General features: G+C 35.1%; 17 non-coding genes across 17 annotated transcripts; all 17 read left to right on the forward strand.

Moving 5' to 3' along the window:
• Positions 1 to 340: 340 nt before the first annotated feature.
• Positions 341 to 412, forward strand: TRNAD-GUC (transfer RNA aspartic acid (anticodon GUC)). Its single transcript has one exon. It is a non-coding gene; the product is annotated as a tRNA-Asp (tRNA).
• A 625-nt stretch (positions 413 to 1,037) lies between these two features.
• TRNAD-GUC (transfer RNA aspartic acid (anticodon GUC)) lies at positions 1,038 to 1,109 on the forward strand. Its single transcript has one exon. It is a non-coding gene; the product is annotated as a tRNA-Asp (tRNA).
• A 635-nt stretch (positions 1,110 to 1,744) lies between these two features.
• TRNAD-GUC (transfer RNA aspartic acid (anticodon GUC)) lies at positions 1,745 to 1,816 on the forward strand. Its single transcript has one exon. It is a non-coding gene; the product is annotated as a tRNA-Asp (tRNA).
• Positions 1,817 to 2,443: 627 nt separating this feature from the next.
• Positions 2,444 to 2,515, forward strand: TRNAD-GUC (transfer RNA aspartic acid (anticodon GUC)). The gene has a single exon. It is a non-coding gene; the product is annotated as a tRNA-Asp (tRNA).
• A 637-nt stretch (positions 2,516 to 3,152) lies between these two features.
• TRNAD-GUC (transfer RNA aspartic acid (anticodon GUC)) lies at positions 3,153 to 3,224 on the forward strand. The gene has a single exon. It is a non-coding gene; the product is annotated as a tRNA-Asp (tRNA).
• A 627-nt stretch (positions 3,225 to 3,851) lies between these two features.
• Positions 3,852 to 3,923, forward strand: TRNAD-GUC (transfer RNA aspartic acid (anticodon GUC)). The gene has a single exon. It is a non-coding gene; the product is annotated as a tRNA-Asp (tRNA).
• Positions 3,924 to 4,548: 625 nt separating this feature from the next.
• TRNAD-GUC (transfer RNA aspartic acid (anticodon GUC)) lies at positions 4,549 to 4,620 on the forward strand. Its single transcript has one exon. It is a non-coding gene; the product is annotated as a tRNA-Asp (tRNA).
• Positions 4,621 to 5,245: 625 nt separating this feature from the next.
• Positions 5,246 to 5,317, forward strand: TRNAD-GUC (transfer RNA aspartic acid (anticodon GUC)). Its single transcript has one exon. It is a non-coding gene; the product is annotated as a tRNA-Asp (tRNA).
• A 639-nt stretch (positions 5,318 to 5,956) lies between these two features.
• Positions 5,957 to 6,028, forward strand: TRNAD-GUC (transfer RNA aspartic acid (anticodon GUC)). Its single transcript has one exon. It is a non-coding gene; the product is annotated as a tRNA-Asp (tRNA).
• Positions 6,029 to 6,667: 639 nt separating this feature from the next.
• TRNAD-GUC (transfer RNA aspartic acid (anticodon GUC)) lies at positions 6,668 to 6,739 on the forward strand. The gene has a single exon. It is a non-coding gene; the product is annotated as a tRNA-Asp (tRNA).
• Positions 6,740 to 7,366: 627 nt separating this feature from the next.
• TRNAD-GUC (transfer RNA aspartic acid (anticodon GUC)) lies at positions 7,367 to 7,438 on the forward strand. Its single transcript has one exon. It is a non-coding gene; the product is annotated as a tRNA-Asp (tRNA).
• Positions 7,439 to 8,063: 625 nt separating this feature from the next.
• On the forward strand, positions 8,064 to 8,135 carry TRNAD-GUC (transfer RNA aspartic acid (anticodon GUC)). Its single transcript has one exon. It is a non-coding gene; the product is annotated as a tRNA-Asp (tRNA).
• A 631-nt stretch (positions 8,136 to 8,766) lies between these two features.
• TRNAD-GUC (transfer RNA aspartic acid (anticodon GUC)) lies at positions 8,767 to 8,838 on the forward strand. The gene has a single exon. It is a non-coding gene; the product is annotated as a tRNA-Asp (tRNA).
• A 1,328-nt stretch (positions 8,839 to 10,166) lies between these two features.
• Positions 10,167 to 10,238, forward strand: TRNAD-GUC (transfer RNA aspartic acid (anticodon GUC)). Its single transcript has one exon. It is a non-coding gene; the product is annotated as a tRNA-Asp (tRNA).
• Positions 10,239 to 10,865: 627 nt separating this feature from the next.
• TRNAD-GUC (transfer RNA aspartic acid (anticodon GUC)) lies at positions 10,866 to 10,937 on the forward strand. The gene has a single exon. It is a non-coding gene; the product is annotated as a tRNA-Asp (tRNA).
• A 627-nt stretch (positions 10,938 to 11,564) lies between these two features.
• Positions 11,565 to 11,636, forward strand: TRNAD-GUC (transfer RNA aspartic acid (anticodon GUC)). The gene has a single exon. It is a non-coding gene; the product is annotated as a tRNA-Asp (tRNA).
• Positions 11,637 to 12,261: 625 nt separating this feature from the next.
• TRNAD-GUC (transfer RNA aspartic acid (anticodon GUC)) lies at positions 12,262 to 12,333 on the forward strand. The gene has a single exon. It is a non-coding gene; the product is annotated as a tRNA-Asp (tRNA).
• Positions 12,334 to 12,940: the final 607 nt, after the last annotated feature.

Below are 12,940 nucleotides of genomic sequence, written 5' to 3' on the forward strand. Positions count from 1 at the left end.
AGTAGTGACCCCTGGTGGTAAATGGTTATAAGCTGCAAATGGTAAAGTGAGCTGATTGTATATATATATATATATATATATATATATATATATATATATATATACATAGATAGATAGAAAGATAGATAGACAGATCGATAAATAGGTATTTATTTTAATCAATCATTTCTTATTAAAGCAGATTATTTTTAGCTAGGAATTTCTGATTTGTAATCATTTATGAAAAAAGATTGCTTCTCCTAACCAAAGGAAGCAAAGCTGCCTATTACAATACTGTGAATTGATTGAGGGCATGCCCTAACCTCATGGAGGTGAGCACTGTTGAACTGAAGCCAATATGTCCTCGTTAGTATAGTGGTCAGTATCCCCGCCTGTCACGCGGGAGACCGGGGTTCAATTCCCCGACGGGGAGACGCTTCCTTTTATTCACACAATTAAATAAAATGATGTACTTAATAACATTGTAAACTATATTTGTCATTATCCTTGTCTATTACGATTGAGATAAACGTTGAATTCAGTGATGGCCAAATTGCTTACAGATGTGTTAACTAAAAGTCAAAATATGCTCTGAATATTTCAATCTGCACAGACCATACCATCAAAAACAATTTACATCTATAATCTAATGGAAATGGAATGAAGCAGTGGGGAATCTTATGCTTCTGCTCAACTCTAGGGGCTAGATTTAGAAGTGGAGTGGATGCTTTTTGTTAGTAGTGACCCCTGGTGGTAAATGGTTATAAGCTGCAAATGGTAAAGTGAGCTGATTGTATATATATATATATATATATACATATACATAGATAGATAGAAAGATAGATAGACAGATCGATAAATAGGTATTTATTTTAATCAATCATTTCTTATTAAAGCAGATTATTTTTGGCTAGGAATTTCTGATTTGTAATCATTTATGAAAAAAGATTGCTTCTCCTAACCAAAGGAAGCAAAGCTGCCTATTACAATACTGTGAATTGATTGAGGGCATGCCCTAACCTCATGGAGGTGAGCACTGTTGAACTGAAGCCAATATGTCCTCGTTAGTATAGTGGTCAGTATCCCCGCCTGTCACGCGGGAGACCGGGGTTCAATTCCCCGACGGGGAGACGATTCCTTTTATTCACACAATTAAATAAAATGATGTACTTAATAACATTGTAAACTATATTTGTCATTATCCTTGTCTATTACGATTGAGATAAACGTTGAATTCAGTGATGGCCAAATTGCTTACAGATGTGTTAACTAAAAGTCAGAATATGCTCTGAATATTTCAATCTGCACAGACCATACCATCAAAAACAATTTACATCTATAATCTAATGGAAATGGAATGAAGCAGTGGGGAATCTTATGCTTCTGCTCAACTCTAGGGGCTAGATTTAGAAGTGGAGTGGATGCTTTTTTTTAGTAGTGACCCCTGGTGGTAAATGGTTATAAGCTGCAAATGGTAAAGTGAGCTGATTGTATATATATATATATATATATATATATATATATATATACATAGATAGATAGAAAGATAGATAGACAGATCGATAAATAGGTATTTATTTTAATCAATCATTTCTTATTAAAGCAGATTATTTTTAGCTAGGAATTTCTGATTTGTAATCATTTATGAAAAAAGATTGCTTCTCCTAACCAAAGGAAGCAAAGCTGCCTATTACAATACTGTGAATTGATTGAGGGCATGCCCTAACCTCATGGAGGTGAGCACTGTTGAACTGAAGCCAATATGTCCTCGTTAGTATAGTGGTCAGTATCCCCGCCTGTCACGCGGGAGACCGGGGTTCAATTCCCCGACGGGGAGACGATTCCTTTTATTCACACAATTAAATAAAATGATGTACTTAATAACATTGTAAACTATATTTGTCATTATCCTTGTCTATTACGATTGAGATAAACGTTGAATTCAGTGATGGCCAAATTGCTTACAGATGTGTTAACTAAAAGTCAGAATATGCTCTGAATATTTCAATCTGCACAGACCATACCATCAAAAACAATTTACATCTATAATCTAATGGAAATGGAATGAAGCAGTGGGGAATCTTATGCTTCTGCTCAACTCTAGGGGCTAGATTTAGAAGTGGAGTGGATGCTTTTTGTTAGTAGTGACCCCTGGTGGTAAATGGTTATAAGCTGCAAATGGTAAAGTGAGCTGATTGTATATATATATATATATAAATATACATATACATAGATAGATAGAAAGATAGATAGACAGATCGATAAATAGGTATTTATTTTAATCAATCATTTCTTATTAAAGCAGATTATTTTTGGCTAGGAATTTCTGATTTGTAATCATTTATGAAAAAAGATTGCTTCTCCTAACCAAAAGAAGCAAAGCTGCCTATTACAATACTGTGAATTGATTGAGGGCATGCCCTAACCTCATGGAGGTGAGCACTGTTGAACTGAAGCCAATATGTCCTCGTTAGTATAGTGGTCAGTATCCCCGCCTGTCACGCGGGAGACCGGGGTTCAATTCCCCGACGGGGAGACGCTTCCTTTTATTCACACAATTAAATAAAATGATGTACTTAATAACATTGTAAACTATATTTGTCATTATCCTTTTCTATTACGATTGAGATAAACGTTGAATTCAGTGATGGCCAAATTGCTTACAGATGTGTTAACTAAAAGTCAGAATATGCTCTGAATATTTCAATCTGCACAGACCATACCATCAAAAACAATTTACATCTATAATCTAATGGAAATGGAATGAAGCAGTGGGGAATCTTATGCTTCTGCTCAACTCTAGGGGCTGGATTTAGAAGTGGAGTGGATGCTTTTTGTTAGTAGTGACCCCTGGTGGTAAATGGTTATAAGCTGCAAATGGTAAAGTGAGCTGATTGTATATATATATATATATATATATATATATATATACATATACATAGATAGATAGAAAGATAGATAGACAGATCGATAAATAGGTATTTATTTTAATCAATCATTTCTTATTAAAGCAGATTATTTTTGGCTAGGAATTTCTGATTTGTAATCATTTATGAAAAAAGATTGCTTCTCCTAACCAAAAGAAGCAAAGCTGCCTATTACAATACTGTGAATTGATTGAGGGCATGCCCTAACCTCATGAAGGTGAGCACTGTTGAACTGAAGACAATATGTCCTCGTTAGTATAGTGGTCAGTATCCCCGCCTGTCACGCGGGAGACCGGGGTTCAATTCCCCGACGGGGAGACGATTCCTTTTATTCACACAATTAAATAAAATGATGTACTTAATAACATTGTAAACTATATTTGTCATTATCCTTGTCTATTACGATTGAGATAAACGTTGAATTCAGTGATGGCCAAATTGCTTACAGATGTGTTAACTAAAAGTCAGAATATGCTCTGAATATTTCAATCTGCTCAGACCATACCATCAAAAACAATTTACATCTATAATCTAATGGAAATGGAATGAAGCAGTGGGGAATCTTATGCTTCTGCTCAACTCTAGGGGCTAGATTTAGAAGTGGAGTGGATGCTTTTTGTTAGTAGTGACCCCTGGTGGTAAATGGTTATAAGCTGCAAATGGTAAAGTGAGCTGATTGTATATATATATATATATATATATACATATACATAGATAGATAGAAAGATAGATAGACAGATCGATAAATAGGTATTTATTTTAATCAATCATTTCTTATTAAAGCAGATTATTTTTGGCTAGGAATTTCTGATTTGTAATCATTTATGAAAAAAGATTGCTTCTCCTAACCAAAAGAAGCAAAGCTGCCTATTACAATACTGTGAATTGATTGAGGGCATGCCCTAACCTCATGGAGGTGAGCACTGTTGAACTGAAGCCAATATGTCCTCGTTAGTATAGTGGTCAGTATCCCCGCCTGTCACGCGGGAGACCGGGGTTCAATTCCCCGACGGGGAGACGCTTCCTTTTATTCACACAATTAAATAAAATGATGTACTTAATAACATTGTAAACTATATTTGTCATTATCCTTGTCTATTACGATTGAGATAAACGTTGAATTCAGTGATGGCCAAATTGCTTACAGATGTGTTAACTAAAAGTCAAAATATGCTCTGAATATTTCAATCTGCACAGACCATACCATCAAAAACAATTTACATCTATAATCTAATGGAAATGGAATGAAGCAGTGGGGAATCTTATGCTTCTGCTCAACTCTAGGGGCTAGATTTAGAAGTGGAGTGGATGCTTTTTGTTAGTAGTGACCCCTGGTGGTAAATGGTTATAAGCTGCAAATGGTAAAGTGAGCTGATTGTATATATATATATATATATATACATATACATAGATAGATAGAAAGATAGATAGACAGATCGATAAATAGGTATTTATTTTAATCAATCATTTCTTATTAAAGCAGATTATTTTTGGCTAGGAATTTCTGATTTGTAATCATTTATGAAAAAAGATTGCTTCTCCTAACCAAAGGAAGCAAAGCTGCCTATTACAATACTGTGAATTGATTGAGGGCATGCCCTAACCTCATGGAGGTGAGCACTGTTGAACTGAAGCCAATATGTCCTCGTTAGTATAGTGGTCAGTATCCCCGCCTGTCACGCGGGAGACCGGGGTTCAATTCCCCGACGGGGAGACGATTCCTTTTATTCATACAATTAAATAAAATGATGTACTTAATAACATTGTAAACTATATTTGTCATTATCCTTGTCTATTACGATTGAGATAAACGTTGAATTCAGTGATGGCCAAATTGCTTACAGATGTGTTAACTAAAAGTCAGAATATGCTCTGAATATTTCAATCTGCACAGACCATACCATCAAAAACAATTTACATCTATAATCTAATGGAAATGGAATGAAGCAGTGGGGAATCTTATGCTTCTGCTCAACTCTAGGGGCTAGATTTAGAAGTGGAGTGGATGCTTTTTGTTAGTAGTGACCCCTGGTGGTAAATGGTTATAAGCTGCAAATGGTAAAGTGAGCTGATTGTATATATATATATATATATATACATATACATAGATAGATAGAAAGATAGATAGACAGATCGATAAATAGGTATTTATTTTAATCAATCATTTCTTATTAAAGCAGATTATTTTTGGCTAGGAATTTCTGATTTGTAATCATTTATGAAAAAAGATTGCTTCTCCTAACCAAAGGAAGCAAAGCTGCCTATTACAATACTGTGAATTGATTGAGGGCATGCCCTAACCTCATGGAGGTGAGCACTGTTGAACTGAAGCCAATATGTCCTCGTTAGTATAGTGGTCAGTATCCCCGCCTGTCACGCGGGAGACCGGGGTTCAATTCCCCGACGGGGAGACGATTCCTTTTATTCACACAATTAAATAAAATGATGTACTTAATAACATTGTAAACTATATTTGTCATTATCCTTGTCTATTACGATTGAGATAAACGTTGAATTCAGTGATGGCCAAATTGCTTACAGATGTGTTAACTAAAAGTCAGAATATGCTCTGAATATTTCAATCTGCACAGACCATACCATCAAAAACAATTTACATCTATAATCTAATGGAAATGGAATGAAGCAGTGGGGAATCTTATGCTTCTGCTCAACTCTAGGGGCTAGATTTAGAAGTGGAGTGGATGCTTTTTGTTAGTAGTGACCCCTGGTGGTAAATGGTTATAAGCTGCAAATGGTAAAGTGAGCTGATTGTATATATATATATATATATATATATATATATATATATATATACATAGATAGATAGAAAGATAGATAGACAGATCGATAAATAGGTATTTATTTTAATCAATCATTTCTTATTAAAGCAGATTATTTTTAGCTAGGAATTTCTGATTTGTAATCATTTATGAAAAAAGATTGCTTCTCCTAACCAAAGGAAGCAAAGCTGCCTATTACAATACTGTGAATTGATTGAGGGCATGCCCTAACCTCATGGAGGTGAGCACTGTTGAACTGAAGCCAATATGTCCTCGTTAGTATAGTGGTCAGTATCCCCGCCTGTCACGCGGGAGACCGGGGTTCAATTCCCCGACGGGGAGACGATTCCTTTTATTCACACAATTAAATAAAATGATGTACTTAATAACATTGTAAACTATATTTGTCATTATCCTTGTCTATTACGATTGAGATAAACGTTGAATTCAGTGATGGCCAAATTGCTTACAGATGTGTTAACTAAAAGTCAGAATATGCTCTGAATATTTCAATCTGCACAGACCATACCATCAAAAACAATTTACATCTATAATCTAATGGAAATGGAATGAAGCAGTGGGGAATCTTATGCTTCTGCTCAACTCTAGGGGCTAGATTTAGAAGTGGAGTGGATGCTTTTTGTTAGTAGTGACCCCTGGTGGTAAATGGTTATAAGCTGCAAATGGTAAAGTGAGCTGATTGTATATATATATATATATATATATATATATATATATATATATACATAGATAGATAGAAAGATAGATAGACAGATCGATAAATAGGTATTTATTTTAATCAATCATTTCTTATTAAAGCAGATTATTTTTAGCTAGGAATTTCTGATTTGTAATCATTTATGAAAAAAGATTGCTTCTCCTAACCAAAGGAAGCAAAGCTGCCTATTACAATACTGTGAATTGATTGAGGGCATGCCCTAACCTCATGGAGGTGAGCACTGTTGAACTGAAGCCAATATGTCCTCGTTAGTATAGTGGTCAGTATCCCCGCCTGTCACGCGGGAGACCGGGGTTCAATTCCCCGACGGGGAGACGATTCCTTTTATTCACACAATTAAATAAAATGATGTACTTAATAACATTGTAAACTATATTTGTCATTATCCTTGTCTATTACGATTGAGATAAACGTTGAATTCAGTGATGGCCAAATTGCTTACAGATGTGTTAACTAAAAGTCAGAATATGCTCTGAATATTTCAATCTGCACAGACCATACCATCAAAAACAATTTACATCTATAATCTAATGGAAATGGAATGAAGCAGTGGGGAATCTTATGCTTCTGCTCAACTCTAGGGGCTAGATTTAGAAGTGGAGTGGATGCTTTTTGTTAGTAGTGACCCCTGGTGGTAAATGGTTATAAGCTGCAAATGGTAAAGTGAGCTGATTGTATATATATATATATATATATATACATATACATAGATAGATAGAAAGATAGATAGACAGATCGATAAATAGGTATTTATTTTAATCAATCATTTCTTATTAAAGCAGATTATTTTTGGCTAGGAATTTCTGATTTGTAATCATTTATGAAAAAAGATTGCTTCTCCTAACCAAAAGAAGCAAAGCTGCCTATTACAATACTGTGAATTGATTGAGGGCATGCCCTAACCTCATGGAGGTGAGCACTGTTGAACTGAAGCCAATATGTCCTCGTTAGTATAGTGGTCAGTATCCCCGCCTGTCACGCGGGAGACCGGGGTTCAATTCCCCGACGGGGAGACGCTTCCATTTATTCACACAATTAAATAAAATGATGTACTTAATAACATTGTAAACTATATTTGTCATTATCCTTTTCTATTACGATTGAGATAAACGTTGAATTCAGTGATGGCCAAATTGCTTACAGATGTGTTAACTAAAAGTCAGAATATGCTCTGAATATTTCAATCTGCACAGACCATACCATCAAAAACAATTTACATCTATAATCTAATGGAAATGGAATGAAGCAGTGGGGAATCTTATGCTTCTGCTCAACTCTAGGGGCTAGATTTAGAAGTGGAGTGGATGCTTTTTGTTAGTAGTGACCCCTGGTGGTAAATGGTTATAAGCTGCAAATGGTAAAGTGAGCTGATTGTATATATATATATATATATATACATATACATAGATAGATAGAAAGATAGATAGACAGATCGATAAATAGGTATTTATTTTAATCAATCATTTCTTATTAAAGCAGATTATTTTTGGCTAGGAATTTCTGATTTGTAATCATTTATGAAAAAAGATTGCTTCTCCTAACCAAAAGAAGCAAAGCTGCCTATTACAATACTGTGAATTGATTGAGGGCATGCCCTAACCTCATGAAGGTGAGCACTGTTGAACTGAAGACAATATGTCCTCGTTAGTATAGTGGTCAGTATCCCCGCCTGTCACGCGGGAGACCGGGGTTCAATTCCCCGACGGGGAGACGATTCCTTTTATTCACACAATTAAATAAAATGATGTACTTAATAACATTGTAAACTATATTTGTCATTATCCTTGTCTATTACGATTGAGATAAACGTTGAATTCAGTGATGGCCAAATTGCTTACAGATGTGTTAACTAAAAGTCAGAATATGCTCTGAATATTTCAATCTGCACAGACCATACCATCAAAAACAATTTACATCTATAATCTAATGGAAATGGAATGAAGCAGTGGGGAATATTATGCTTCTGCTCAACTCTAGGGGCTAGATTTAGAAGTGGAGTGGATGCTTTTTGTTAGTAGTGACCCCTGGTGGTAAATGGTTATAAGCTGCAAATGGTAAAGTGAGCTGATTGTATATATATATATATACATATATATATACATATACATAGATAGATAGAAAGATAGATAGACAGATCGATAAATAGGTATTTATTTTAATCAATCATTTCTTATTAAAGCAGATTATTTTTGGCTAGGAATTTCGGATTTGTAATCATTTATGAAAAAAGATTGCTTCTCCTAACCAAACGAAGCAAAGCTGCCTATTACAATACTGTGAATTGATTGAGGGCATGCCCTAACCTCATGGAGGTGAGCACTGTTGAACTGAAGACAATATGTCCTCGTTAGTATAGTGGTCAGTATCCCCGCCTGTCACGCGGGAGACCGGGGTTCAATTCCCCGACGGGGAGACGATTCCTTTTATTCACACAATTAAATAAAATGATGTACTTAATAACATTGTAAACTATATTTGTCATTATCCTTGTCTATTACGATTGAGATAAACGTTGAATTCAGTGATGGCCAAATTGCTTACAGATGTGTTAACTAAAAGTCAGAATATGCTCTGAATATTTCAATCTGCACAGACCATACCATCAAAAACAATTTACATCTATAATCTAATGGAAATGGAATGAAGCAGTGGGGAATATTATGCTTCTGCTCAACTCTAGGGGCTAGATTTAGAAGTGGAGTGGATGCTTTTTGTTAGTAGTGACCCCTGGTGGTAAATGGTTATAAGCTGCAAATGGTAAAGTGAGCTGATTGTATATATATATATATATATATATATATACATATACATAGATAGATAGAAAGATAGATAGACAGATCGATAAATAGGTATTTATTTTAATCAATCATTTCTTATTAAAGCAGATTATTTTTGGCTAGGAATTTCGGATTTGTAATCATTTATGAAAAAAGATTGCTTCTCCTAACCAAACGAAGCAAAGCTGCCTATTACAATACTGTGAATTGATTGAGGGCATGCCCTAACCTCATGGAGGTGAGCACTGTTGAACTGAAGCCAATATGTCCTCGTTAGTATAGTGGTCAGTATCCCCGCCTGTCACGTGGGAGACCGGGGTTCAATTCCCCGACGGGGAGACGATTCCTTTTATTCACACAATTAAATAAAATGATGTACTTAATAACATTGTAAACTATATTTGTCATTATCCTTCTCTATTACGATTGAGATAAACGTTGAATTCAGTGATGGCCAAATTGCTTACAGATGTGTTAACTAAAAGTCAGAATATGCTCTGAATATTTCAATCTGCACAGACCATACCATCAAAAACAATTTACATCTATAATCTAATGGAAATGGAATGAAGCAGTGGGGAATCTTATGCTTCTGCTCAACTCTAGGGGCTAGATTTAGAAGTGGAGTGGATGCTTTTTGTTAGTAGTGACCCCTGGTGGTAAATGGTTATAAGCTGCAAATGGTAAAGTGAGCTGATTGTATATATATATATATATATATACATATACATAGATAGATAGAAAGATAGATAGACAGATCGATAAATAGGTATTTATTTTAATCAATCATTTCTTATTAAAGCAGATTATTTTTGGCTAGGAATTTCTGATTTGTAATCATTTATGAAAAAAGATTGCTTCTCCTAACCAAAAGAAGCAAAGCTGCCTATTACAATACTGTGAATTGATTGAGGGCATGCCCTAACCTCATGGAGGTGAGCACTGTTGAACTGAAGCCAATATGTCCTCGTTAGTATAGTGGTCAGTATCCCCGCCTGTCACGCGGGAGACCGGGGTTCAATTCCCCGACGGGGAGACGATTCCTTTTATTCACACAATTAAATAAAATGATGTACTTAATAACATTGTAAACTATATTTGTCATTATCCTTCTCTATTACGATTGAGATAAACGTTGAATTCAGTGATGGCCAAATTGCTTACAGATGTGTTAACTAAAAGTCAGAATATGCTCTGAATATTTCAATCTGCACAGACCATACCATCAAAAACAATTTACATCTATAATCTAATGGAAATGGAATGAAGCAGTGGGGAATCTTATGCTTCTGCTCAACTCTAGGGGCTAGATTTAGAAGTGGAGTGGATGCTTTTTGTTAGTAGTGACCCCTGGTGGTAAATGGTTATAAGCTGCAAATGGTAAAGTGAGCTGATTGTATATATATATATATATATATATACATATACATAGATAGATAGAAAGATAGATAGACAGATCGATAAATAGGTATTTATTTTAATCAATCATTTCTTATTAAAGCAGATTATTTTTGGCTAGGAATTTCTGATTTGTAATCATTTATGAAAAAAGATTGCTTCTCCTAACCAAAGGAAGCAAAGCTGCCTATTACAATACTGTGAATTGATTGAGGGCATGCCCTAACCTCATGGAGGTGAGCACTGTTGAACTGAAGCCAATATGTCCTCGTTAGTATAGTGGTCAGTATCCCCGCCTGTCACGCGGGAGACCGGGGTTCAATTCCCCGACGGGGAGAAGATTCCTTTTATTCACACAATTAAATAAAATGATGTACTTAATAACATTGTAAACTATATTTGTCATTATCCTTGTCTATTACGATTGAGATAAACGTTGAATTCAGTGATGGCCAAATTGCTTACAGATGTGTTAACTAAAAGTCAGAATATGCTCTGAATATTTCAATCTGCACAGACCATACCATCAAAAACAATTTACATCTATAATCTAATGGAAATTGAATGAAGCAGTGGGGAATATTATGCTTCTGCTCAACTCTAGGGGCTAGATTTAGAAGTGGAGTGGATGCTTTTTGTTAGTAGTGACCCCTGGTGGTAAATGGTTATAAGCTGCAAATGGTAAAGTGAGCTGATTGTATATATATATATATATATATATACATATACATAGATAGATAGAAAGATAGATAGACAGATCGATAAATAGGTATTTATTTTAATCAATCATTTCTTATTAAAGCAGATTATTTTTGGCTAGGAATTTCTGATTTGTAATCATTTATGAAAAAAGATTGCTTCTCCTAACCAAAAGAAGCAAAGCTGCCTATTACAATACTGTGAATTGATTGAGGGCATGCCCTAACCTCATGGAGGTGAGCACTGTTGAACTGAAGCCAATATGTCCTCGTTAGTATAGTGGTCAGTATCCCCGCCTGTCACGCGGGAGACCGGGGTTCAATTCCCCGACGGGGAGACGCTTCCATTTATTCACACAATTAAATAAAATGATGTACTTAATAACATTGTAAACTATATTTGTCATTATCCTTTTCTATTACGATTGAGATAAACGTTGAATTCAGTGATGGCCAAATTGCTTACAGATGTGTTAACTAAAAGTCAGAATATGCTCTGAATATTTCAATCTGCACAGACCATACCATCAAAAACAATTTACATCTATAATCTAATGGAAATGGAATGAAGCAGTGGGGAATCTTATGCTTCTGCTCAACTCTAGGGGCTAGATTTAGAAGTGGAGTGGATGCTTTTTGTTAGTAGTGACCCCTGGTGGTAAATGGTTATAAGCTGCAAATGGTAAAGTGAGCTGATTGTATATATATATATATATATATACATATACATAGATAGATAGAAAGATAGATAGACAGATCGATAAATAGGTATTTATTTTAATCAATCATTTCTTATTAAAGCAGATTATTTTTGGCTAGGAATTTCTGATTTGTAATCATTTATGAAAAAAGATTGCTTCTCCTAACCAAAAGAAGCAAAGCTGCCTATTACAATACTGTGAATTGATTGAGGGCATGCCCTAACCTCATGGAGGTGAGCACTGTTGAACTGAAGCCAATATGTCCTCGTTAGTATAGTGGTCAGTATCCCCGCCTGTCACGCGGGAGACCGGGGTTCAATTCCCCGACGGGGAGACGATTCCTTTTATTCACACAATTAAATAAAATGATGTACTTAATAACATTGTAAACTATATTTGTCATTATCCTTGTCTATTACGATTGAGATAAACGTTGAATTCAGTGAAGGCCAAATTGCTTACAGATGTGTTAACTAAAAGTCAGAATATGCTCTGAATATTTCAATCTGCACAGACCATACCATCAAAAACAATTTACATCTATAATCTAATGGAAATGGAATGAAGCAGTGGGGAATCTTATGCTTCTGCTCAACTCTAGGGGCTAGATTTAGAAGTGGAGTGGATGCTTTTTGTTAGTAGTGACCCCTGGTGGTAAATGGTTATAAGCTGCAAATGGTAAAGTGAGCTGATTGTATATATATATATATATATATACATATACATAGATAGATAGAAAGATAGATAGACAGATCGATAAATAGGTATTTATTTTAATCAATCATTTCTTATTAAAGCAGATTATTTTTGGCTAGGAATTTCTGATTTGTAATCATTTATGAAAAAAGATTGCTTCTCCTAACCAAAGGAAGCAAAGCTGCCTATTACAATACTGTGAATTGATTGAGGGCATGCCCTAACCTCATGGAGGTGAGCACTGT

This window comes from Triturus cristatus, chromosome 4_1, assembly GCF_964204655.1.
Source record: "Triturus cristatus chromosome 4_1, aTriCri1.1, whole genome shotgun sequence".
NCBI lineage: Eukaryota > Metazoa > Chordata > Amphibia > Caudata > Salamandridae > Triturus > Triturus cristatus.